This window comes from Cyprinus carpio, chromosome B22, assembly GCF_018340385.1.
Source record: "Cyprinus carpio isolate SPL01 chromosome B22, ASM1834038v1, whole genome shotgun sequence".
Taxonomy (NCBI): domain Eukaryota; kingdom Metazoa; phylum Chordata; class Actinopteri; order Cypriniformes; family Cyprinidae; genus Cyprinus; species Cyprinus carpio.
The window spans coordinates 401683-428679 of NC_056618.1; the positions used below are offsets into that span (position 1 = coordinate 401683).

The following is a 26997-nucleotide window of genomic DNA, read 5'->3' on the forward strand; positions in this document are numbered from 1 at the left end:
GTGAGATCATAGGACATGCTGTTCTGAAAAAATGGTATCGTTGCATCCCTAATTTGCAGGTCTGTGACCCTCGTTTTTTCCTCCACGAATGACTTGCAGGACCCTATATGGTAATGGTACTAAATTAGTTTAAATCGTTTAAGCACAGAGTCTTGTTCTCCATTGGCAACACGCATGATTTTGGGTTCGATTGCAAGTGACAGTCGCAGGTAAGCGGAGAGTGCAAGTGACGATTACAAATGACTTTTGTGATTCGGCTACTGTTTTGTAATTCGGCTTTGCTTACTCTGAAGGCCTTGTCTGAAACCCGCACAGTATGCTACTGCCAATATAGCCATGCTAAATTAACTAGCATAAATCAACAAGCACAGGCACGGTCTAATTTGAACAGGTATCAAATAAAATAAAAAATTAAATATATATATAGTATATACAGTATATAAAATTATGTACAGTCTATTTCATTTGCTAGTAGCAGCAAAAAAACAAAAAAAAAAAAAAAACTTTTTAATTTACTTCATTATGGCAGACAGGCACATTGATGAAAAATGACAAATTATATATTGTCAGGAATTGGCAAAAAAGCCAGGCAATGAAAAGGATACAAAAATAACAAAAGTTAGACAATGTTCTCAAAAGAATTTTTTACAAAAATTGTTATATCTCTGGAATGCTAGCTGGCGTTATGTTCAAACTTCTCAGGTACCTGTGGGACATGGTATCGATGGTCCCTACCGATTCTTGTGCATATTATATCAAATGGTTTAAAAAAAATATTGTGATTCATGACAAATTTCAAAATGGGTAGACACATGGTCCAGCTGATCAAAAATATCCACAAAATTTGGCATGACCCAAGGAATCCATAGACACAATATTGTAAATTTTCTGACAAACTTTTCAAAAGTGTTATCAGTAAAAAACATGCATCTCATGATCCATAGGTGGCACTGTTCTCACTGTTCTTTGACATATCGCTCTCCTCAGTTCATGGGGATCGATGAAGTTTACTAAGTTTCGTTTTGATTGATCAGCGTTTGGCTGAGATACAGCCTCAGAAAACAATTTCGGATTGACCTCATTAACTTCACAACATTAATAAACTTTTTTTTTTCACCAGTAGTTCAAAAAAAATTCTGTTCACGTCATCTCTGTGAGTTTGTTCCAAAGATCATCTCTGCCAGTTTTAGAAAGAATTTGGACAACCTTTTGAAGGAGGAGCAGCAAAAAAAAAAAAATTAAAAACTGTACTTTCAAAATGGCTGCTACTGTAATGGGTGGAGTCTTAATGTAAGTTATTGTGATCAGCATGAAGAGAGTAATCAGGGTGTATTAAGTTTTCGTTTTTCTAGAACAAGGGGTTCAAGAGCTATTACCATTTCAATGTTGAATATTTGAACTAGTGGTTGCACTATAGAGTTGGTTCTAGAGACACCAAAGTTGGTCACATCACTACTAATGGCCATCACTAAAAGGTGTGCCAATTTTATCATTTTCCTATGTTCCATTCATAGGTCTGCCATAGACTCCCATTGGGGGGGGGGGGGGGCATACAGCTACAATAATAATAATAATAATGATTAGCAGCAAACAGATGTTTTTGGTGTATTATTACAATATTGTATTCTACAGACTCAAACCCCAGCAGACTTGTTTTTAGTTATGGAAGAAATGTGGTTTCATCTGTTGGGTAGACAGTTTTGTGCTTTGAGAATGTGACTATTACTGGACGTTTGCGGGTGGGTGCCTGTCCATGATGCGTGAATAGTGTGAGTGTGTGTTTCTGTGAATCGCTTGAAGCTGGGGAACTTCCACGATTTCACCTTCCTCTTTCTGAGAAACAAAGTTTTGACTGCAAAGTAAAGAATGCCAAAAGTTTGTCAAAAACACTCTCTGTGAGATCTTACTGGTAAATGTGAAATATTAAAAATATATCATATACTATGTGTATCTGAAATGTAAGACTGATATTTAGTGTCATACACATCGCTCTATATATTCATGACCTTATTAATACCAATGCAGTGACCCTGCAGATAAGAAGTGTTAGTTTCAGTTAGTTATTTCCAGCTTTAGCAACACTTCTTTATTTCTGAGAAGTTTCCACTGATCTTGTGATCACAGATAGGTCAACATATCTGTTTTGTGAAGAGTGTCATGTTGGTCTCTCAGTTTCCAAAGACAAAAAACAAGTGAAGCATTTTTAAAATAAAAGCATTGCAATGCATGATTTAATGCTTGTAATTTAAATTTTGTAAGTTGTACTTACGCAATAATAATTTACTGCAATTTGATGATTTATGCATAAGTGATCTATTTTGGAAGTTAATATTTTTAATCAAATAGTTTTTTTCAAAGGCAATGGGGGGGGGAAAGAGATTGGTTCTGTCTGCAAAATGGTATAATTATAGTATCTGACCACAGAGGTTAACAACGTCATGCTAACCAGCTGAACCCTGAGCCCCTAGAACTAGAGGGCCAAAATACTCGGTTTACACTGTTATACTAGCGCTCCCTAGTGTTCACAACAAGAAGATTTCTCTAGAATAACTCTGCAGTTAACTACGGAAGTTCTAAGCGGCCATCCATTATAATTTTTTTCCTTTTTGTTTTCTCGTTATAACGACTTAATTTTCTCGTTATCTCGACATAACGAAAGTCGTTTTCTCGTTATAACGACTTATTTTTCTCGTTATCTCGACATAACGAAAGTTTGTTTTCTCGTTATAATGACATGAAAGTTTTACTGTTGCTATAGTAACGAACTCAACTTTGACAGGCATCTGATGGACAGCCATGCAGGCGCGCTCTTACTGTAGCCTATATTTCAGCAAATTTTGCTTCGCCTAGGTAATAATAACGTCTACAATACTGTATAAATAAAGGCTGATCAATCACTGTTGATTTTTTCCAGAGACAGTACAACGAAACGTTTGTGTTTTGTAATTAACATGTTTAAATGGCAACACCGCGCCATTAGAGCTGCTTGGATTAAACTCCACTTTTAATTTTCCCTTTATATGAAATAAAATTATATATAATTTGTAGTAGTCATTATGTGGCAGATATCATGTGTGTTACAAGCTTCTGTTTGAAAAGAGCGTTCATGTGTACGTGTAGTGTATGTGTGTGTGTGTAGAAAAAAAAACCATTACAACATTACAGAACAAAACTGAATTAAATTAGCCTATGGATTTTACATATACATCACATTTCTCATCAATATGGTTAACAATCAAAGATTAGTAATAAGGAAAAGAAGCACAGCCTACATCGTTAAATCCGTCATACTGTAGATAAAACAGAACATCTCCGCTTATTCAAACTACCTAATCATTAAATTAAAATTAAATTAAAATTAATTCATGAGCCTAAAAGAAGCACAAATATAATATATATTGTTGCAAACAGAATACAGTGATGTCAACCTTGGTTTTGATACGCAGTTATTGATGAAACAGAATGCGTTGGTGGAAACTCATGCATCTAGCAGGGAACTTAATACACAAATATTCATATTGATTCAAGCATTTAACATTTATAAAATAAATGTCAGTAATAAACAAGACTGCACAAATTATAGCGATCACGAGGAAGGTCCGCGTACAGTAAAGTGGGATAGTATACAAACTACCCATCAGTTATATTCAGGTCTATAGTGCCACCTGCTGGCGCAGTTTTGTAAATTCTTAGAGAAAATTAAGTCGTTATAAAGAGAAAACGAACTCGTTATGTCGAGATAACGAGAAAATTAAGTCGTTATAACGAGAAAACGAACTTCGTTATGTCGAGAAAATGAGAAAATTAAGTCGTTATAACGAGAAAACGACCTTCGTTATGTCGATACGAGATAACGAGAGAAAATTAAGTCGTTATAACGAGAAAACAAAAAGAAAAAAAATTAATAATGCAATGGCCGCTTAGAACTTCCGTAGTTAACAAATAGAGGGAGCTATAAATAGATCTCACAGTAGAGCTGCCGATTAAAGTCTGAATATAACTGTAGGAAAATGAATACAAATATTTAAAGGAAGGAAAATGGGAAAAAGCTGATTAATCGCTATAAAATCCCTATTATGTGTATACATTCAGAAAAATTGTCTTATTCACAGTGAAATTTTATTAAAAAATATATATATATATTTTTCACTGTCAGGCTCGGTTTCAAATGACTAGATAAGATATAATTTGTCCAGGTCACTTCGGTTCTGTATGTTCAATCACATTTCTACGGAGAAAACCGCTCCAAACGATTCAGTGCGTCAGAGCTCAATGAATCATTCAGACTAAATCGCGAATTGATTCAAACCGTTCTGCTATTTGGCCAATTCATTAAAGAGAACCGACTCAAAAGAATGAATCATTCACGAATCTGTTCGGTTCTAATTCTAAACAGCCGACATTAAATACTGGACACATTATTTGATTGCAGAAATCCTATTAAATTAGTATATAAAGATTTATATAGAAATGAATGCTAGTGACAGACAGCATGTGATTTGCAGTCCAGTTTACAGTGCATTTTTTCAGAAAACATGAATAAAACCAGTTTATTGCTATCTACACAACAGTTTATAAATATATTCTTACATGAACTGCCTTCACTGATTTATGTAAGAAAAACCGTTATAAAAAATTAAAATTTAGCAGCACACAGTATCGGGACAATGAAATATTGTTTTAAAAATTAAAAAAAAAAAAAAGTTTGCTAAAGAAAATCTCACCTGGGATCCTGATGCCGTCATATTCCTGAAGGTCTGCTGAAGGTCTGCACCTGCTCCACCTGCTGAGGTGTGCTGAGGTCTCAGTGGTGTCCTCTGCGGTTACTATGATGCTCTGCGTGGTTGCTAGGTGCTTTACTAAAGAGACACATCAATTAAGATATTGCTCGGGGTCAAAGTCGAGACTGTGGGAATGCTTCACCTGTTTTATCGTCCACCAGGTGAAAAACGTAGGCTAAACAGGATCACGTTGTACAATAAAAGAACATGCTTTTATAACTGAAATATTAATTACAGATGTAATTTACGTTCTTCAGAAAGTGATACTTCCAAGCGTCTACTAAGGAAAAGTACAACATAAAGCCACTTAAATCATATTTTCAACTCAAGCGGAAGTCCATAACTTCAATGTTGCAGAGATGCGCGTGCATGTGACGTCGCGAACATAAAGGAAAAGTGCAACATAAAGCCACTTAAATCATATTTCCAATTTTTGGTAATTCTGTGACTTACCAATTGACAACGTAACTACGACGTCGCATGCCCGTGATTTTATTACCATCCCATTACCAACTCACAACGTTGTCAGTACGTCCTTCCAACGTGACCAGACAACCAAGAACGTCCCAGATAGGTTCTCTATTCGTAATATATTGGTAACTTCATGACTTACTGGAAACGTAACTACAACGTCCGTATGCACGTAATTTCACTACCATAACTTTTGTACGTTCTTTATATGCTCTCTGGGTATAGTGCTATTTAAAAATTGTAATTAAACTTCAGACACAAGATTAAACGTTCCTTAAAGATAAAATGTGTTTCTTTTCACCAAGTCAGAATATGGACATGTTTTCATATATAGTGACGTGACATACAGCGCGCGCCGCTTCCACAGCTGACACGCGGCGCGCGCGCACAGTTATTGACAAGAAAGGAAATACATTTTTCGGAGTTGTGAAACTTTCTATTTTTGTAAGGAGTTATGAACGTGAAATAATGACACAGACTGGCTACACGATCTCATCTGCCGCAGATACTGTATCAGGAGGACAGCGCGTCTGTTTGAGGCACTTTTCACTTCAACTGTGTCTGACGGGAGAATTAGCTTTTCTGAGGTGAGTTTTACAATTTATAGTAAATAAATAGGTTGATAAAATGTATAAAACAAAGTAAAAACAAAAGTCTTGAACTCTGTAAAGACGCTAAAACCCTTTTTGAAATATTATTGTTTTTATTAGCCTACTAGCCGCTGAGAGTTGCCATGGCAACCGCGGACACATCAGCTGCTGGAGAGGAGAGGACTCTGACACTTTCTCTGTTTCTCGTCAGTTATACCAAAGAAAAGTTCAATAACTGCGACAGATTGGTTAGGTAACATGTTAATATCATCCACAGTCTACTTTAAGTTACTGTTGTTCATATTTATACCTCTGTGATTATGGTATCTTTCCTTAATTATCTGAATGTCTGCTAGCAAATATTACGCTAGCGTAGAAACAAATATTATAGCATAATTGATTTGAGCTCTTATTAATGAAGGTTTGGGCTTTTAATGACATCTTATGTGTTAAAGGAGCGGTTTTGATAGCTTTTGTAAAATGTTTTTGCTGATAATTTGTCAATAGATAAATGGAAGCAAGCTAAGTAATTTAACCTAAAAGTCTGCACTGTAGAGTCTATCGGTGACGTCACTTGCATACAGTCTAAAATGGGCTGAAACTATTTCAACCAATGTGTTTTCAAACACGTTTCGATTTTCATTGTAAAACAAATATTGATAAAAAAAATTGTACTGTGATTTCAGGAGTGTATAAAAAAATCCTCTAAAACAGAGGGGAAGTTACAAGAAAATTTCTAATGGGAGCTGCTGACAGACATATAGAAAACACAGGTGATCCGAGAAAGCTTATTAAATAACTTCTTATTTATTTTTTACAATATATCATCATGCATCTGTAAAATCAAAAAATGTGAATTGTGGTATCTTAAGATTTGTTTGTATGTTTTCCATATTACTATTTTTCTTTTCTGCATTTCCCCTATTCTCTAGTTTGTTTATTTCTAATAAGGAGTTGGAGGCCGTGGGAGAAGCAGATCCGCAAACCTCAGTGGAGAAGCAGGCTCAGCTGAGTGAGCGGAGAGCCATGCTGGAAACATACAGGGGTTGACGCTCATAAGTCCAGGTTAAGTATACAGCACGCTGCTAACTCTTCCACCACCTCGACTCTGTGTGGTTCTCTGCACAGGCCCGGTGTACCCAGGACGTGATCTTCCCAGATGTCCTTCACCCCATGCCACAGTGTAAGACATGAGCCAGGCCCTGGGTGACAACCTCTCTCCCTCTGCTGCCTCCGGTTTTCGGGGAACTCCACCGGAAACCATTTGCTCTATTTTGCGAGACAGAACACGATGCTGTGATCGTCGGAGACTCCATCGTCCGGCACGTTCGTGCTATGTTAGCTGAAAGTAAAGTGCACACTCACTGTTTCCTGGTGCTCGTGTTTTTGATATTTCTGCACCACAGATACTGTGATCCTGAAGGGGGTGAAGAGAGCATCGGAGCGGTCGTGCTTCACGCCGGCATTAACGACACCAAGCTGCTGCAGACGCAGACACTAAAGAGGGACTTCAGGAGCCTGATCGAGACGGTGCGCAGCATATCGCCTGCACGATGATCATCATGTCAGGACCGATTCCCAAGTATAGATGAGGACAAGAAAGGTTCAGTAGACTTTTTGCTTTGAATGGTTGTTGTCATGGTCTAAAGAACAGAGACTGCTCTTTGTTAATAATTGAAATCTTTTCTGGGAGAGTCCTAGGCTTTTTAGTGCTGATGGCCTGCACCCCAGCAGAGTCGGAGCAGAACTCCTATTGGACAACATCTCCAGGAAGCGACGCTCCATATGACTAGTAAGCCAATTCTCAAATAACTGCTATGATGGCTTTTGTTGTACCCACTTAAATAGAAGTACTTGTGCTGTCCAATCAATGTTCCAGTGTTAATTGACAGGCATTTTTGATTTAGCATTAGTCTTTATCTTGAGATGAAAATGCTTAATGGTCTTAGTCACATTTTAGTCTTTTGAGTCTTTCATAGTTTTAGTCTAGTTTTAGTCGATAGTGAAAAGTCATTGCATTTTTTTCAACTTTTACTCATTACTTTTAGTCAAACTGCAGTTACCAACATTTATTTATACTCGGAATTCGTGCTCTGCATTTAACCCATCCAAAGTACACACACACGGAGCAGTGAGCAGCCATTTTTTGCAGTTGGGGGTTCGGTGCCTTGCTCAAGAGCACCTCAGTCGTGGTATTGAAGGTGTGAGAGAGCGCTGTACATTCACTCCCCCCACCTACAATCCCTGCCGGTATGAGACTCGAACTGTTTTGTTTTTTTGGGTTACGAGTCCGACTGTATTTTGAATATCGGTAGACCTCAAATAATATTATAGTCCCGTCATAATATGTCCCGTTTGGAACACACTTATAGTCCTGTCTTGTCTTGTATGTCCCGTTTGGAACAGTCTTATTGTCATCTTAGTTACAGAAAAAATGTTCGTTAACAAATATTTTTTGTCTTCGTTGAAAAAAATCACACTGGTCTGTTCCCCGAATAGTGAGGTCAAAATATAAATTTAATGCATGCTCTAGAAAAAAATCTGATTGTGATTAAACCAGAAAAATGCTAAATTAATAAACAAAAAACAAAAATTTAAGTTTGGGCTTATAAAACATTAGATCACTCACACCCAAAGCAGTTATTGTAAATGAAATGATCACAGATAATAGTAATATGATGTACTCTGCTTGACTGAAACCTGGCTAAAACCAAATGATTATATTGGTCTAAATGAGTCTACTCCACCAAACTACTGTTATAAACATGAGCCCCGTCAGACTGGCGTGCGGGAGGTGTTGCAACAATATATAGTGATATTCTCAGTGTTACCCAGCAAACAGGATACAGGTTTTTAAATCAGTCGAAATACTTCTCCTTAATGTTACACTGTCAGATATACAAAAGAAATCTATTGTATCTCTTGGTCTGGCTACTAGGAGTGTGACGAGACCCTTATCCCTCGAGACGAGACGAGACACGAGACTGGGTTCAAAAGAACGAGAGGAGACGAGATTTTTTAAAATTTTTTTTTTTTTAAAAGAAATCCTCAAATGAAATATAAAGGGAAAATTTGTCTCTTTATTCTACTGAAAAACACAAAAATGCAAAAAAATGTAGGTGTATTTTGAAATCAGATTGTACTTTATGAAACTTAAACCTCTATTTTAATACATTTTATGCAGGTATAAAACACAACATGTAAACACTGCAGAAGGTTTTTGCCACAAAACTCAACTGACAGGGAAGTAATTGCACAAAATAATATAGTATACATAAAAATAAATAATAAAAAACAAATAATATCCCTTTAAAGTAGCAGTCAGTCAAGTTTTTTTTATTTAGTAAACTGATTTCCACTTTAAATAAAAAAAAATTTTTTCCCCCATTTAATTTTTCTCAACTCCTTTTTAATAGTATATACATTTTCACATAAATTTATTAAAAGTTTAACAAACAAAAAAATATTTAGGGCCCTATGAAATGTTTTATTTTTTCTCACCATTTTTTTAAAATTATTATTATTATTATTATTACCAAATTATGTGTTTTAGCATGTCTAACTATTTGAATGCATAACACAACTTAATTTATTCATTTTATTTTTTCTTAAAGTAGCCTTACTGATATAGATATCATACCTTAAAGTGATGATGTTACTGACCACTTCCTTGTATCGAGCATGCTGCATATTACTGATATTAACTATATTTCCAAAATGAGCATTATGAATGTAAGAGCCGTTAAATTTATAACAATCATTGTTAATGTTTGAATTGTATTTCAGGGCACTTTGTGAAGACGGATAAACAAGAGATGTGACAAACTGTACAGAAGTCAGTTCCAGATCCACCCTCCACACCAGACCTCTCTCTCATATGGATTGCTGTCTACTAGCATACTTCGGTTGATGCAGATATTACTCAGGGACATGAACACTTGAATATTGCAAGCATAGAGAAAGTAAGAATTACTGAAGATTTAAGAATTTATGTTAATTGCTTAAACATATATATATATATATATATATACTGCGTGTGTGTGTGTGTGTGTGTGTATATATATATATATATATATATATCTATATTATATATATATATATATATATTATATATATATATATATATGTTTTTTTTTTTTTTTTTTTTTTTTTGGTGTCCAAAGCACCTAAAAGCCAATTCACACCGCCATACTCCAACAGGATAAACACAGTTCAAACAAAACAAGCATGTTTTTTTAAATAGTTTTTTGGCAGTGTGAACTGGCCATAATGCTGTATGATAGGTGTGAGATTTGTTAAACTTGATTTGCTATAATACATCTGTTTATAAGATATTGCATATGATTTTCAATTAATTATTTGTAGTGGTTTGGTTAAGGGTGTGATAAGCTGATGTATTATTGTGGGAGCATGTGATTAGTTGATGGATTGTGTGCATGGTTAATGATGGCTCTTAAATATTTAAATGCAATGGGCTGAGTGCCTACTAAGATTTGCATATTTGTGCATAATGTTTTGACCCTGGATGCTAACAGAAGGATATAGATATTTAAATATATGGACATTTATTTATTATTAATATATTTAAATCTGTGTGCTTCTGTATGGGCTGAATGCTTTCATTCATATTTCGCTGTATATCCTATGTTTTTATTAATAATTTGGGTGTATTACTGTTCATATTTGTTTGTTAATAAATGAACTGAATTCATTTCGAGTCTGTATTCATCATTCACAGCTGCTGAAACAGCCTTTAAATTAGTTTGGGCATATGAGGACATAAATTAGGTTAAACTACTGCATGTCCGCCCATAAAAAATAAATAATTATAAAAAATTACCAGCACACAACTACCGATCCGCGACGTTGCCACGACGTCGCAGTTACTTACTGGCAACGTCACAAAGTTACGTTGTGGCGACGTATACGCACCTTTCACTTTTCCGGTTGCCACGACGTAAAGGTTACGTCGCCACGCACGAAACTTTGGTCACCAGATTACGTTGCAGTTACGTAACAGTTACGTACTTTTGTTAGCTGGGCGAACGGCACGCAGCGAGATGTGAAACACATGATAAACATTCACTTCTAAACTAGTAAATATGACACTACATTATATTAAAACCTCCCAGTAAACGTTTGCGGAATCAACTGTGTGAAACGCTTCTGTTGGTAACGGTACACAGGTGCTAGGACACTTTTGTGTTTGACAACAAAGAACTGTAAAGCTGGCATGTTTTTCATTATACGTCATCAGGAAAAGGACTCCTTTTTTTCGGAAGACGGAAATATCAAACTGAAACTTCCCCTGCGTCTTAATGTGCCTACTTATACAACTATGTTATCTTATGGTAAAGAAAAAGCACACATTTTTGAGTGTGTAGTAGAAGAATAGGGAAGCTTTGGGACATACTATCACGTCACACAATTGCGTCTTTAAAGGGCTGCTCTGTCGCACCTGTTACATGCACCCTGTCACTGTAAACTGGCCTGTCAATCATCTTGTCACAGTTAACATCCTCCAAACTTCATTTAATTTAACTTCCTACTGTACTGGAGAGAAAAGATGTAGCTCATTGATCTGCCAGTCGCAGGTCTTTCATGCTGAGAATTCTGATTATATTTTTTTGCATAATAATGCATTTAAAAGTTAACGACCAAATGGATGTTTATAAAAGTTCACATTGTTGTTGCAGATGAAATAGAACACGGATAACAAAAAAAAAAGAAAAAAAAAAAAACAATTTTTTTTACTAGGTTAAATGTTTATTAGTAACTTAAACCCCTGTGAACTTGTAAACCTCTCTACCTAACCGTCGATCGCACGGATCCGCCACATTTGTAGTTTTTTTAACGCGTTTTATTCGTTTGTAGTTCTGGACCCAATCCTTCACCAAAGCGTATTGGATTGTGGGCAGTTTTAGCCATTAGAGTGTGGACTGATACACACCTCAAAAATCGACCTGAAATAGTAGACAATATGGGAACTTTTGGCATACTCTTTTCAATACTATGCTTTGGGAGACACTTATTTCAATCTCACAAACTATTTAGGATGGATGCTATGAACATTGAGATGCAGGGATAGGCTTCCTCATCCAGCTCCACTGTCTCATGTGCTGGAGCCCAAAGAAAGGTAAACTCCCCCAGAAACTGAACTATATCATCACTTCTCACAAAAATAAACGATGTCTAATGTGCCATTTACACGAGCAGAAATTACTAATTCGTCATATTAGGGATAAAGTAGGAGCATTTTTTTTTAAAGCAAATTGCATTTTTAATCAATAAATAATTTATCATGGTATCCATAGTTTTATGGCATCTTAAATGCAAGACGGTTCACACATCTGATTCCACATTTTTACCACACTTTTACAGTAAAAATAAATAAATAAAACAGCATTTCCCATTGTAAATTTCAAGGACAAAACAAACCTTGTTTGTAATTGTTTGACCTAAATCATATTTTGAAATGTCTGTAAAGGTTACAATATGCGCAGAAATCTATAAATAAAGCAAAAGAAAAAAATGCCTGTGTGTTTATCTCATCTACTAAAAGCAGCATAAATACAGAACTATTGCCATCCACTGTTCTTAACCAGGAACTGGCTTTCCCAGCATTAGCTCCACCACCCAATATAAATAAACAAAAAAAGAGAAGTTTATTAAACACTAATTTCAGTTTATTTTGAGTTGAAGAGCTAGTCAGCTTCAGTAAAGGTCAAAAGCGGAATCATAATATGTTAAAGGTGAAAGTTTAGTGCAGTGTTATAGATATACAGAGACACTCGATTAAATGACAGCATAGCTTAGTTCAGCCAATTAACATTTATACATTTAGCATGTCTAAGATAATAAACTACAAACCCGATTCCAAAAAAGTTGGGACACTGTACAAATTGTGAATAAAAACAGAATGCAATGATGTGGAAGTTTCAAATTTCAATATTTTATTCAGAATACAACATAGATGACAATATCAAATGTTTAAACTGAGAAAATGTATCATTTTAAGGGAAAAATAAGTTGATTTTAAATTTCATGGCATCAAACACATCTCAAAAAGTTGGGACAAGGCCATGTTTACCACTGTGTGGCATCCCCTCTTCTTTTTATAACAGTCTGCAAACGTCTGGGGACTGAGGAGACAAAGTTGCTCAAGTTTAGGAATAGGAATGTTGTCCCATTCTTGTCTAATACAGGCTTCTAGTTGCTCAACTGAAAGATCTGGACTGCAGGCTTGCCATTTCGGTACCCGGATCCTTCTTCTACGCAGCCATGATGTTGTAATTGATGCAGTATGTGGTCTGGCATTGTCATGTTGGAAAAATGCAAGGTCTTCCCTGAAAGAGACGACGTCTGGATGGGAGCATATGTTGTTCTAGAACTTGGATATACCTTTCAGCGTTGATGGTGCCTTTCCAGATGTGTAAGCTGCCCATGCCACACGCACTCATGCAACCCCATACCATCAGAGATGCAGGCTTCTGAACTGAGCGCTTGATAACAACTTGGGTTGTCCTTGTCCTCTTTAGTCCGGATGACACTGGCGTCCCAGTTTTCCAACAAGAACTTCAAATTTTGATTTGTCTGACCACTGAACAGTTTTCCACTTTGCCACAGTCCATTTTAAATGAGCCTTGGCCCAGAGAAAACGCCTGCGCTTCTGGATCATGTTTAGATGATCCAGAAGCACAGGACTTAATGACTACAGACCTGTGGCTCTAACGTCTGTTGTCATGAAGTCGTTTGAAAAACTGGTTCTGGCTTACCTAAAGGACATCACTGGACCCTTACTGGACCCCCTGCAGTTTGCTTACCGGGCAAACAGGTCCGTGGATGATGCAGTAAACATTGGACTGCATTATGTTCTGCAAACACCTAGACAGACCGGGGACTTATGTAAGGATCCTGTTTGTGGACTTCAGCTCGGCCTTTAACACGATCATCCCAAACCTCCTCCTGCCCAAACTAACTCAGCTCTCCGTGCCCACCTCCGTCTGTCAGTGGATCAACAGCTTCCTGACAGACAGGCAGCAGCTAGTGAGGCTGGGAAAATACACATCCAGCACCCGTACAATCAGCACCGGAGCTCCCCAGGGCTGCATTCTCTCCCCACTGCTCTTCTCCCTGTACACTAATGATTGCACGTCTAAGGACCCCTCTGTCAAGCTCTTCCCCTTGCAGACGACACCACACTCATCGGTCTCATTCAGGATGGTGACGTGTCTGCTTACAGACAGGAGGTTAAAGAGCTGGCTGTATGGTGCACTCTCAACAACCTGGAGCTTAAACACGCTCAAAACAGTGGAGATGATCGTGGACTTCAGGAGAAACCCCCCTGCTCTCCCCCCCACTAACCATCATGAACAGCACTGTGACTGCAGTGGAGTCATTCAGGTTCCTGGGAACCGCCATCTCTCAGGACCTGAAGTGGGACATTCACATGACTCCATTGTGAAAAAGGCCCAGCAGAGGTTTGTACTTCCTTCGCCAGCTGAGGAAGTTTTAACCTGCACACAGGAGCTGCTGAAACAGTTCTACTCCACCATCATCGAATCCATCCTCGCACTTCAGTAACTGTCTGGTTCAGCTCAGCATCTAAATCTGACCTCAGGAGACTACAGAGGGTAGTCCCAGACTGCTGAGAGAATCATCGGTACAACCCTCCCTTCTATTCAAGAACTGTACTTATCCAGAATGAGCAAAAAGGCTGGCAAAATCACTCTGGACCCCTCACATCCAGCACACTTCTCTTTGAACTGTTGCCATCTGGTCGACGCTACAGAGCACTGAGCACCAGAACAACCAGACACAGGAAAAGTTTCTTTCCTCAGGCAATCCATCTAACTTGAAACACTTGATAATAACTGTGGAAACGCACAACACTATTTATATTTACATACACATACACTTATTTATCTAACACACATACTTAGTGTGCAAAACTATTTTTATTTTAACTGTAAATAAACAATTTCTCTTTGTAATATACCTGCCGTACAATTGTTATTACTGTACTGTTCCATTCTACCTACTTTTTTTTTTATTCTTTATTATGTGTTTTTTTGTTCTGTTGCTGTCATTCTGTTGCACTGCAGAGCTTCTGTCACGAAAACAAATTCCTCGTATGTGTGAACATACCTGGCAAATAAAGCTCGGCTTGTTTTTGTTATGTTGTTTTTTTTTTGTATTGTTTATTTTTAGCCGGCAGTGGTGAATGGCACGGTGGATTGTGTTCACCGACAATGTTTTCTGGAAGTATTCCTGAGCCCATGTTGTGATCTCCATTACAGTAGCATTCCTGTATGTGATGCAGTGCCATCTAAGAGCCCGAAGATCACAGGCATCCAGTATGGTTTTCCGGCCTTGACCCTTACGCACAGAGATTGTTCCAGATTCTCTGAATCTTTGGATGATATTATGCACTGTAGATGATGATAACTTCAAACTCTTTGCAGTTTTTCTCTGAGAAAACTCCTTTTGATATTGCTCCACTATTTTTCGCTGCAGCATTGGGGGAATTGGTGATCCTCTACCCATCTTGACTTCTGAGAGACACTGCCACTCTGAGAGGCTCTTTTTTATACCCAATTTTATATATATTGTCATCAACCCATCTGTATTGCTTATAAACTTTACCATTAATAATTATTTTTTTCCACTGCAGGGTAGAAGACTCCAGCCCAGGAAATTGACTAGTTCAGGCCCGTTGTTGAAGAAAAATATAGTTCTGGCAGAAAAACAACTATCACGGACCAAATTCTACTGTTTGAAATCCTGCTCTTTTTTAAATCATTTAATTTGTCTTTTATATATTCTAATTTTAACCGAACATTTTAATACATTTGAACAGGATTGATTTGTATGTTCAGAAAAGTGTTGTTGTATACAAAACGAAATGAAATGTTAACAGAAAAAAGGTTTACCTATTGAAAAAAAAAAATTGTGAAAAAGTGTGAAAAGTTGTCAATAAATGGCATTTTTATGACAAAAACAGTGTCTTCATTTTACAGTACACAAAATGAATGCAGTATTCCCTATTACAGTAGTAAAATATGTGAGGTGATGAAACAGTACTGTGATTATTACTGTAAAAAAAGTTTACATTATTTTTAAAGTTACTGCAATTAAGTTTACAGTAAGCATACTGTGAAATGAACTACAGCAACTTACTTGCTAATTGCTGCCAGCAAGTTATTGTAAATTTCACAATATTCTTTTTACAGTGTACAACAAACTGTTTTTCATATTGACGTAGAATTCGGCAGAAATTGAGTTTCCGCAGATGGTAACGTTAGGCCTATATGGATATTCTTTTTAATCTGCTCTGCCTTAACCGCATCAGAATCAAACCGATCAACAGAAAGAATCACTGACTGTAAAACTAACTAAAAATCAACAAAGAGACTTTATATCGACTGAAAATGTACTGATTAATTTTCATAATGACATTTCTACTGCAGAAAGAGTTCAAGGGTCCATGTAATGCTTCACAATTAAATTTTCAGACCATATGGTGCAAATGCAAAAATAACAAAATTAAACCAACATTCATTTTTTTCAGTAACTTCATAAATGAATAATCAACATTTTTTTTTTTTCAATTTTACTTTTGCGAAATTGTGACTTTATCATTTGAATAAATAAAATCTAAATGATTTTCTATTTTTCCATTTTTTTATCTTACAATTTGTACTGTGGGCTTTACCATTAGTTCGGGGGTGTTAAAAGAAATGTTAAAAGTATGTTATGAGTACAACTTACCGAGTACAACTTAATCAAGCTTTTAATCATTTTAATCTTTACCATTAGTTCGGGGGTGTTAAAAGAAATGTGCTTGATCATACGGAATTGAAAGTTTAATTACATTTGTAAGTTTTTTAACTTAAATTAAATAATGATTTGTTTGAACATTATCTAATGTTTTATAAGTTTATAAGCAAACATTAAAAAGCACACATTATCTCACATTTCTAACTCTGAATATATATTAACTAATGATCCATTAAGCATTATATAATGTTTGTTAATGATTATTAATGAAAGTTATTTAAGCATTACCGATTTTTTTTGTCCTTGAGAAAATTTGCCACCTGATATATATCCAAAGTAATAAGTATCAAATTGAACTGGAATCGAAATCTAATCGAATGAGGAAATTTGTCTCAATACCCCAGGACATTGTGTCTCCAGACACAGATGATACATCCTCTCCACCTCCTTGTAGCCCGTATAGCTAACTTGAATCAAGGCATCCACTCCAACAAGATTAACTGACCAACACTGTGACATGATGTCTTCAAAATACTGTGCAAATCAGCAACAGAAAACCAATTGCACAAATTACCATGCTGATGGTATTTTATTTATTTTTTTGGCAGGCCATGTATAAAGTGTCTCTCTCTTCTTTTCTGCATTTCACATCTAACTCCTTTATTAACCTATTTGAGGTAAAATCTGGTATTGCATATTATCAATATTGACCAAGCGACAACCTCCCGCTCTCTCTCGTGAAGCCAACAAGGAAGTGACTAAAACTGTAATTCATTAACGGGCCGCTAAAGGCTGGCTGCAAAAGGGAGTCAATCCCATAGACTCCCCATGTTAAAATTTTCATGTTTAAAACTTTACAGGACAAAAAACATGTTTACAGCCTGGTTCAAAAAAAATTTTTAGTCTATATAGCTAATTTTGCCCTTCATGACAACTGTGAGGGGGGTGAATTTTTTTAGAACTCATCTGTTTTAATTATATTAAGCCTTAAAGTTCTGCATAATTAAGGGTGTGGCCACTTGAGTGACAGGTTACCCCAGAGTGGCACGCTGCCAAGATGGTGATGTCGGCTTCGCCCACTTTAGGCTTCAAAAACGCTCTTCGGAAACCTACGGATGACGTCACAGACACTACCTCCATGTTTTTATACAGTCTATGATATTGACACAGTATGTAAGTATGAGAGTGTTAAACAGGAGGATGATGTGGTGTACGCACGGGTCGTCACCAGACTCTAATTATATTCTCTGTCCTTATTATTGATATTCTGATTTACAAGAAGCCGGTTATTCCAACAAAGCTTTTTTCAGATTTAAATGAGGTTTTCTTGCTAACAAAAATACTTTACAACACCATTTACAACATTTAGATCATCAGCACTTGTGGAAGATGCCTGATGAAGACCTGAATGGTCAAAACGTTGTACTTGTTTAATAAAGTTTTTAAGTTGCATCAGTGTGTGGACATTTCATTTGTTGGGCTTATTTTTTTTATTTTTTTTTGCTTATTTGCCCCATTTTTGTCCTGCAGCTGAGCCCTTATTGGGTTTTTGTAATGCGCACACCTTTTTTTTATATTTTTTATTCTGATGTGAGAGCTCACATGGGATTGGCTGAGATATTTTTCCACAGGTATTTATGTTTAGTCGGTTGTTTCTTAGTTTTAGTCTGTGTATGTTCAGGAAATCCCAGTTGGCTTTTAACAGCCATTTTGTATGTTCTCGCAGCTCATTCTCCTGTAATGCATTACAAATCACTGGTCGATACATATAAAACTTGAGAAGTAAAATCTACAGAGTGACAATAAAATATTAGCAGCAAACATGTTTTTGGTGTATTTTTACAATATTGTATTCTACAGACTCAAACCCCAGAAGGCCTTGTTTTTAGTTCTGGAAAGAAATGTGGTTTCATCTGTTGAGTAGACAGTTTGTGCTTGAGAATGTGACTATTACTGGACGTTTGTCAGGTGTGTGCATGTTTTGAGGTGTGAATAGTGTGAGTGTGTGTTTTCCATGAATCACTTGAGCCTGAAGAACTACTACAATTTCACTTCCTCTTACTGCAAAAATAAAGTAAAGAATGCCAAATGTTTGTCAAAAAAACACTCTCTCTGAGATCTTACTGTGTGAATGTGAAATAGTAAAAATACATCATATACTATGTGTATCTGAAATGTAAGATTGATATTTAGTGTCATACACATCGCTCTATATATTCATGGACTTTATTAATACCAATGCAGTGACCCTGCAGATAAGAAGTGTTAGTTTCAGTTAGTTATTTCCAGCTTTAGCAACACTTCTTTATTTCTGAGAAGTTTCCACTGATCTTGTGATCACAGATAGGTCAACATAGTCTGTTTTGTGATGAGTGTCATGTTGGTCTCTCAGTTTCAAAGACATAAACAAGTAAAGCATTTTAAAAATAAAAGCATTGCAATGCATTATTTAATGCAAGTAGTAATTACTCAATAATAATTTACAGCAATTTACGTTATGCATAAGTGATATATTTTGGGAAGTTATAACATTTTTTAACCAGGATTTATTTTTTTTTAAACAGGGACTTTTCCAGTAACTTTTTTTTTTTAACAATCACTAGAAGTGCAGCATGACAAACAGCAACCACCATCATCATGTCATGTGATAGATATCTTAAAACTTACGTCAGCGGTCAGTGAAAAACACACGTCTGACATTATAAAGAGCCTTCTATTATTAAACATCCATAAAAGGAAAGAGATGGTTTCTGACTGCGCAAAAATGGTATAATTATAGTATCCTGACCACAGAGGTTAACAAGGTCATGCTAACCAGCTGAACCCTGAGCCCCTGGAACTAGAGGGTCAAAATACCATTGGTTTACACTGTTATACTAGCGCTCCCTAGTGTTCACAACAAGAAGATTTCTCTAGAACAACTCTGCAGTTAACAAATAGAGGGAGCTATAAATAGATCTCACAGTAGAAGGGCAAATTAATGACAGTTTGAATATAACTGTAGAAAAATGAATACAAATATTTGAATGAATAAAGAAAAAAGCTGATTAATCGCTATAAATATTTTCTTGTATATATTCTAAAAATGGTTTTGTCTGGGTCTTCAACAAATATGCTCAACACAATAAAAAAAAAAAGGGAAAAAAAAAACACCATTTTTCACCGACAGGCTCGGTTCTGTATGTTCAATCACATTTCTAGGGAGAAACCGCTCCAAACGATTCAGTGCGTCGAGCTCAATGAATCATTCAGACTGAATCGCGAATTGATTCAAACCGTTCTGCTATTTCGCCAATTCATTGAAGAGAACCGACTCAAAAGAATGAATCATTCACGAATCTGTTCGCTTCTAATTCTAAAACACAGTCGACATTAATACTGGACACATTATTTGATTGCAGAAATCCTATAATTTTTTTTTTTTTTTTCAGAAAGCATGAATAAAACCAGTTTATTGCTATTTACACAACAGTTTATAAATCTATTTTTACATGAACTGCCTTCATATGATTTACGTAAGAACCGTTATAAAATATTTAAATTCTGTGCATCACAAAGCCAAAAAAGATAATGCAATTAAACGCATATTCAAATATAATTTAAACATCAATTAAAAATAACCCAATTTTAGCACCTCACAGTATCGGGACAATGAAATATTGTTTAAAAAAAAAAAAAAAAAAGAAAATCTCACCTGGGATCCTGATGTCGTCATATTCCTGACTCTGATTTGTGAAGGTCTGCACCTGCTCCACCTGCTGAGGTCTCAGAGGTGTCCTCTGCGATTACTATGATGCTCTGCGTGGTTGCTAGGTGCTTTACTAAATAGACACATCAATTATGATATTGCTCGGGGTCCAAGTCAATGCGAGACTGTGGGGATTCTTCATCTGTTTTATAGTCCAGGTGAAAAACGTAAACAGGATCACGTTGTACAATAAAATAACATAATTTACGTTCCTCAGAAAGTGATACTTCCCATCTTCTACAAAGAAAAAAGTGCAACATGAAAGCCACTTAAATCATATTTCCAACTCAAGCGGAAGTCCATAACTTCAACGTTGCAGCGGAACGCAGCGAAATGTGAAAACACATGATACAGATTCACTTCTAAACTAGTAAATATGACAACTACATTATATTAAGCCTCCCAGTAAACGTTTGCGGAATCAACTGTGTGAAAACGCTTCTGTTTGGTAACGGTACACACAACTGCTAGTACACTTTTATGTTTGACAACAACAAAGAACTGTAAAGCTGGCATGTTTTTCATTATACGTCATCAGGAAAAGGACTCCTTTTTTTCGGAAGACGGAAATATCAAACTGAAACAAACCTCATCCAGCTCCACTGTTATATGTGCTGGAGCCCAGAGAAAGATAAGCTCCCTCAGAAACTGAACTATATCAGCGCCGTCTGTAATGTGCTGTTTACACGGGCAGAAATGACTATTTCGTCATATTAGGAATAAAGTAGAGCACTTTTTTTTGGAGATTAGTGTTTGGTAAGCTCAATTTTATGATGTCATCTTAAATGTAAGAATTCAGAATCATTGCCAATAATTTTTAATGACGTCTGATTCCACATTTTTTTGCAGTTGAAAAAAATAACTGTTGTAAAACAGCATTTCCCATTGCAAATTTCAAGGGCAAAACAAAACCTTTTTTTGAATTTGTTTGACATGAATCGTATTTTTGAAATGTCCGTAAAGTTTACACTATGCGCAGGAAATCTAATAAAGCAAAAGCCGAAAAAAAGCCTGTGTTTATCTCATCTACGACAAGCAGCATAAATACAGCACTATAGCACCATCCACTGTTCTTAACCAGAGCTTATAAATATTTATTTATTTATTTTTATTGCTTGTTTTGCATCAGGCTCAAAATGGTAACAGTTCAATATTCTTACTCTTTTTTTATTTTAACAAACAGATGAAAAGATTCACTTCAGATAATACAGAACATAAATAGATACATGCCAGTGCAATTAAGTGCAATGAATTTGTATAGCATAAAAATAAGGCACGGTTCATAAGAAAAGCAAATTGAAGGGTAAAATAATATAAAAATGCAATAAAGCGTCACATATTTTTTCTTCTGGAGATTAACAATCAACTGGTTCTTGAATTAAACACAAGCTCAAGTTTCTAAAAACTCCTAGTAGTGAAGAAAATGTCACATGACACTGAAGATGAAACATGCTTATGAAAGTGAAATGTGACGTGACATACAGTCTGCTTTTAACCCATCCAAAGTGCAAACACACAGCAGTGAACACACACACACCGTGAACACACACCCAGAGCAGTAGGCAGCTATTTATGCTGCGGTGCCCGGGGAGCAGTTGGGGGTTCGGTGCCTTGCTCAAGGGCACCTCAGTCGTGGTGTTGAGGGTAGAGAGAGCGCTGTACATTCACCCACACCTACAATCACTTCCGGCATGAGACTCAAACCCGCAACCTTTGGATTACGAGTCCGAATCTCCAACCATTAGGCCATGACTTCCCCTTTCTTATGTTATATTAAAAAACACTTTGGTCAGAGGATCTCATGTGATACCTTGCTAATAATTAATTCACGAAAGATCAATTAGTTTATCTAATATGCATTATAGGCAATGACTAATATTTATGGCATGTGAAGTGTTGATTAAATTTATCTGCCCACAGAGGATTTTAAAGGCTCACATGAGGGAGAAATATGACTGATTTATTTAAATTATTATTATGTTAAAACAGGTTCACAATGAAGCTGCCGGAAACATCTCAGGACTGTGTTCTCTGGCGTACTATTTCTCCAGGAATCTGACCAAAACAACAAAAAAAACACAAAAATCAGATATAAATAGACAGTTACAATAAAAATAAATATATAAATAAAAATAAAAGTATCTTGCATAAAAGTGTTTTTCATTGAATCAATGGGATGTTCTCTGGATACAATAGACAATAGAATATCAATACAATATTATTAATGTGAAGAACACTTTTTCCTGTAAATATTTCAAGTTTGCATTTTTAAGGTGAGATTTCATTTCATTTAGACATTATTCACTTAAAAAAACAAAACAAAGAAACAAACAAACATGATATAAAACAGACCAAGTCTCTTTTAACAGAAATCAGGAAGTGCTTTCCTGTCACACATTTCCAAGGAGAACTATTGACAATGGCATGATTTAATAGGGTGACCAAACATGCCATTTTCCCAGGACACGTCCAGGATTTCTATATTGCCTAAAATATCCAGGTTTTGGCTTTGGTTTCCTGTTTTCATACTTAATGAAGGTAATAATCGTTTGAACAATAACATGTAGACATTGTACGTAATCAACCAATCGTGGTCCGTGAGAAGATCTACAGAGAACGGTCAAAGCGATGCAAATACGTGTACACATTAGTGTTGGACTTGAAGCAGCACTGAGCAGACCGATCGGTGTCTGACATCACGAGAGCTATTTAAAAGCACAAGAAGCCGTCTGCTCTCTAGAGCTCTCACGGTACTCTGTCATACAACAATTGGTCTGCACAGCGCAACCAAAGCCAAATGTGGATATTTTAGGCAATATAGAAATCCTTGGCCAGGACGTGTCCTGGGAAAATGGCACGTTTGGTCACCCTAGGATTAATCTGTCGAGTCATTCAAACTCACAATCCTTCATTCAAATTATTCAAAACATTGCTAAAAGAATAAATGTTAATGATGATAAATTAATTTATTACAACCGAAATACTTTAGTTACTTACCAGAGTCAGTCATCATCATCTGTGACAGAAGCTCATACTGTAGAAACTGAGAAATACAGAACAAAGATCAAAATAGAAATGACAACAAAAGAAACATTTGTTCCAGATCTGCCTCCTGCTTTCTGTCACATGACTAGCATCTTTAATTTGTGTATTAATGATATCTTACTAATGCTGCAAGATAAAGAACAGCTTGAATAAAACCATGTCACAAACATACAATAACAAAAGTTTAAACCTGACTAAACATCACCTGCTACACCTTCACTATCCACAGCAAAATGTTTTCTCTCATTGTATCACTGTAATACTTACTTTTCTTGTAGCAAATCCCACCACCGACAGCTACAGCAACCAGCAGAACAAGAACACCAACAACAATCGCTGCTATTTTACCTGAAGACAGACCTGAGTAACCTAAAGAGAGACAGTCGTTAGCGTAAAACCACAATAACACTGACAGTGATGGAGATCACAGAGCTGCTGGTTTACAGTAGATGATTATTGGAGGATGCTTTACAAGAAAATACTTTTTCAGATTTTCTACTTCAAAATTTCACAATTTAATGGATTGTATACATTAAATTTAGAATTTTTTTATTATTCACTTACCCCCATGACGTTCCAAACCCGTAAAAGCTCCATTCGTCTTCAGAACACAATTTAAGATATTTTGGATGAAAACCTGGAGGTCTGTGACTGTCCCATAGACTGCCAAGTAAATAACAGTGTGAAGGTCCATAAAAGGGATCAAAGTCATTGTCAGAATACTGTAAGCAAAGAAAACAAAAATAACGACTTTATTCAATAATTCCTTTGTCAACAGTCTCCACTGTGTCTCTCCATATCACCGTATGCTGCGTGTGCACTTCTGTGTCCTCCGTGCCACAAGGATGCGCTGTTTCTACGTGTATTTAGCTTTGATTTTAAATAAAACAGCGCATCCTTGTGGCACGGATGATACAGAAAAGCATACACTGCACGGTGATATGGAGGGACACAGAGGAGACAAAGGAATTATTGAATAAAGTTATTTTTGTTTTCTTTGCTTACAAAAAGTGTTCCCGTCGCTTCATATAACCCAGATTGCACGTCTGATGGCAGATGGAGTATTCTGATGACGACTTTCATACCTTTCATGAACCTTGACACTGTTATTTACTTGGCAGTCTATGTAGAAACAGCGCATCCTTGTGGACAGTTACAGGCCTCCAGGTTTTCATCCAAAATATTGTAAAAAGCTTTTACGGGTTTGGAACGACATGGGGGTAAGTGATTAATGACAAAATTTTCATTTTGAGGTGGAGTATCCCTTTAATTCAATGTGTTGCCATTTCTTTGTAACGTTACTGTAAATAAGTGGGAAGTGTTTTTACAATACATTTTTTTCTTAATACTGTAATAGTGTGTTTTTTAATAGGGAATCAGTCAGATCTCTTTCTGCATTCTCATTGGCAGCCAGCACATCCCTTCACTGCTTATTTGCATTAAGTTCAACTTTCACCAACTTTCATTTGATTCATCTCAGCTGGCAGCGTGAACCTGTCAGGCAAATATATCCAATCTATAATAAACACTATAAAGCAGTGATCCTCAAATCTGGCTTTCCTGCAGAGTTTAGCTCTAACCCTAATCGAACACATCTGAGTTTGCTAATCAATGTCTTCAGGATCATTAGAAAAATCACAGGTATCGTTGTTTTATTAGTTTGGTGATAAACTCTGCAGGAAAGTGGATCTCGCGAGCCAGATTTGAGGATCACTGCTATAAAGTATAAACCATCAGAAAAGACAAAAACACATAAAATATAAATCTGATTTTGATAAAATAGTGATTTACTTCTTTACTGTTGATGCTGTTTTACTGAGTTACAGCAGAAGTTTGATGTGAACACAAGATTGAAATCAATTAAAAACATTGTGAGTAGTAAATAATGCAGATTTAACAGTTAAAAATACTCCGTAACATGACATCAGTTGTTATGCTGTTAGACTGACAGAAGTGCAGATTTAACAGTTAAAAATACTCCGTAACTTAGTATTATCTTGGGACCTTGAGTGATTTTGAAATTAACTATTATATTTTGAAGAATGTTAGTATCCTGAACATTTTTGGCTGAACTATTCCTTTTAACACTGAAGAACTTCATTTTGGTACATTTGGTGTTACTTCATGGTTACAATATGGTTTGCAAAACCACTGTTCATATTTAGAGGTTAATTTTAGGGTTCTGAGTTTGTAAAAGTGTATTTTCTTAAATATACTGTTGACTTGTCAGTGATCACATGACTTTTGTTTTGTGAGATCTTTTTTTTTTGGGGGGGAAAGGGCATATGAGACCATTTTTGGAGGTAATTTGATGGTAAAATTAGCTTGGCAAATTTCTAGATTCATCAAGACACATGGACAAGTTGTGCATCTTGTATGTTTAACAGTTATACTTCAGATAATTAAGATAAAATAAGAATTATGAAACTATGTAAATGAGCTAATAATAACACTGACATGCATCAGACACTCACCAGTGACACTGAATTTCTTCCTAAAGGTGTTGATGCTGTTGGTTACTTCATACTCTCCAGTGTCAGTGTTTCTGAAGTTTGTGATGGTAAGATCTCCAGTCTGACCGTCCAGCTTCAGTCTGCCTCTGAATTTCCCATCAAGAGCATCCTCATACACTGAGGGGTTATTTATTATTTCTTACTCTAGCTATGAGAATGTCTCCAAACCTCCATCTATCACATCGTCTTTCTTTATTTCAGTAAGCTGAGGAGACAGAGTGACAGAATCTCCCTCCTTCACTGACAATGACATTGTTTCACTAAACACACCTAAAAAACAAAAAAGAACAGTTACACAGACAGAAAATGAAATTAAAATTTCGTGTGACTTCATGCGCTGCAGGGTCAAAGACGAGACGTCACCATTTTGGTGTCCGCATCAAATACAATTAACAAAAGTGATTTTACATACAAAAAAACATATTAAATGCAAGTAAAATGTCTACTTTCATGTTTCAAATAACTTTTGTGAAAATACAATGACAAAATATGAGTTAAATAATGCTCCAAAGTGTAAAATTGTCATTCAGCGTAATGGTCCGGACTATGATTTTACTAATACATTTTAAAATAAACGTATAAAATACCATGTTAAAAAAAAAATGCTTCCTTGGCATGTTCACATAAGTGTTGGCTGTATTATATTAATAGGACTATGTGTTATTTTTTTCGTTAAATATTGAAATAACTAGGGGAAAATATGCAGTTTGTCAGAGGTCATTCAGTGTAACGGGATCAGGAAGCCATTTTGAAATTAAATAAACAACCAATAGTCATCAAGCAGTCTGTGACATCATCAAAAGGCCCCCTGAAGACCGTGTGGTGATTCAGCAAGGTAACTTTATTGCTCTTAAATATTTGATAAATTCACCTTTTCATAGTGTGGTATCTTGAGTTACAAAAACGAATGTCATTCAGTGAAATACCAAAAAGCACTTTTATTGTTAGATTTTTTGAAAAATAAGTTGATGTTGTGAATAATGATGATTAACCTTTCTGGTCAAGTTCACTGTTTGATATAGGTGGCTAGTTGTTAGCTAGCAATATTAGCGTATCCCTTTAATTGTAAT

At 36.0% G+C, this 26997-nt stretch overlaps 1 long non-coding RNA gene across 1 annotated transcript; it reads left to right on the plus strand.

The window, feature by feature from the left end:
- The first annotated feature begins 5256 nt into the window (after window positions 1–5256).
- Window positions 5257–6823, plus strand: LOC109077289. The gene is made up of 3 exons (XR_006157989.1): window positions 5257–5839; window positions 5963–6090; window positions 6775–6823. It is a non-coding gene; the product is annotated as an uncharacterized LOC109077289 (long non-coding RNA).
- Window positions 6824–26997: the final 20174 nt, after the last annotated feature.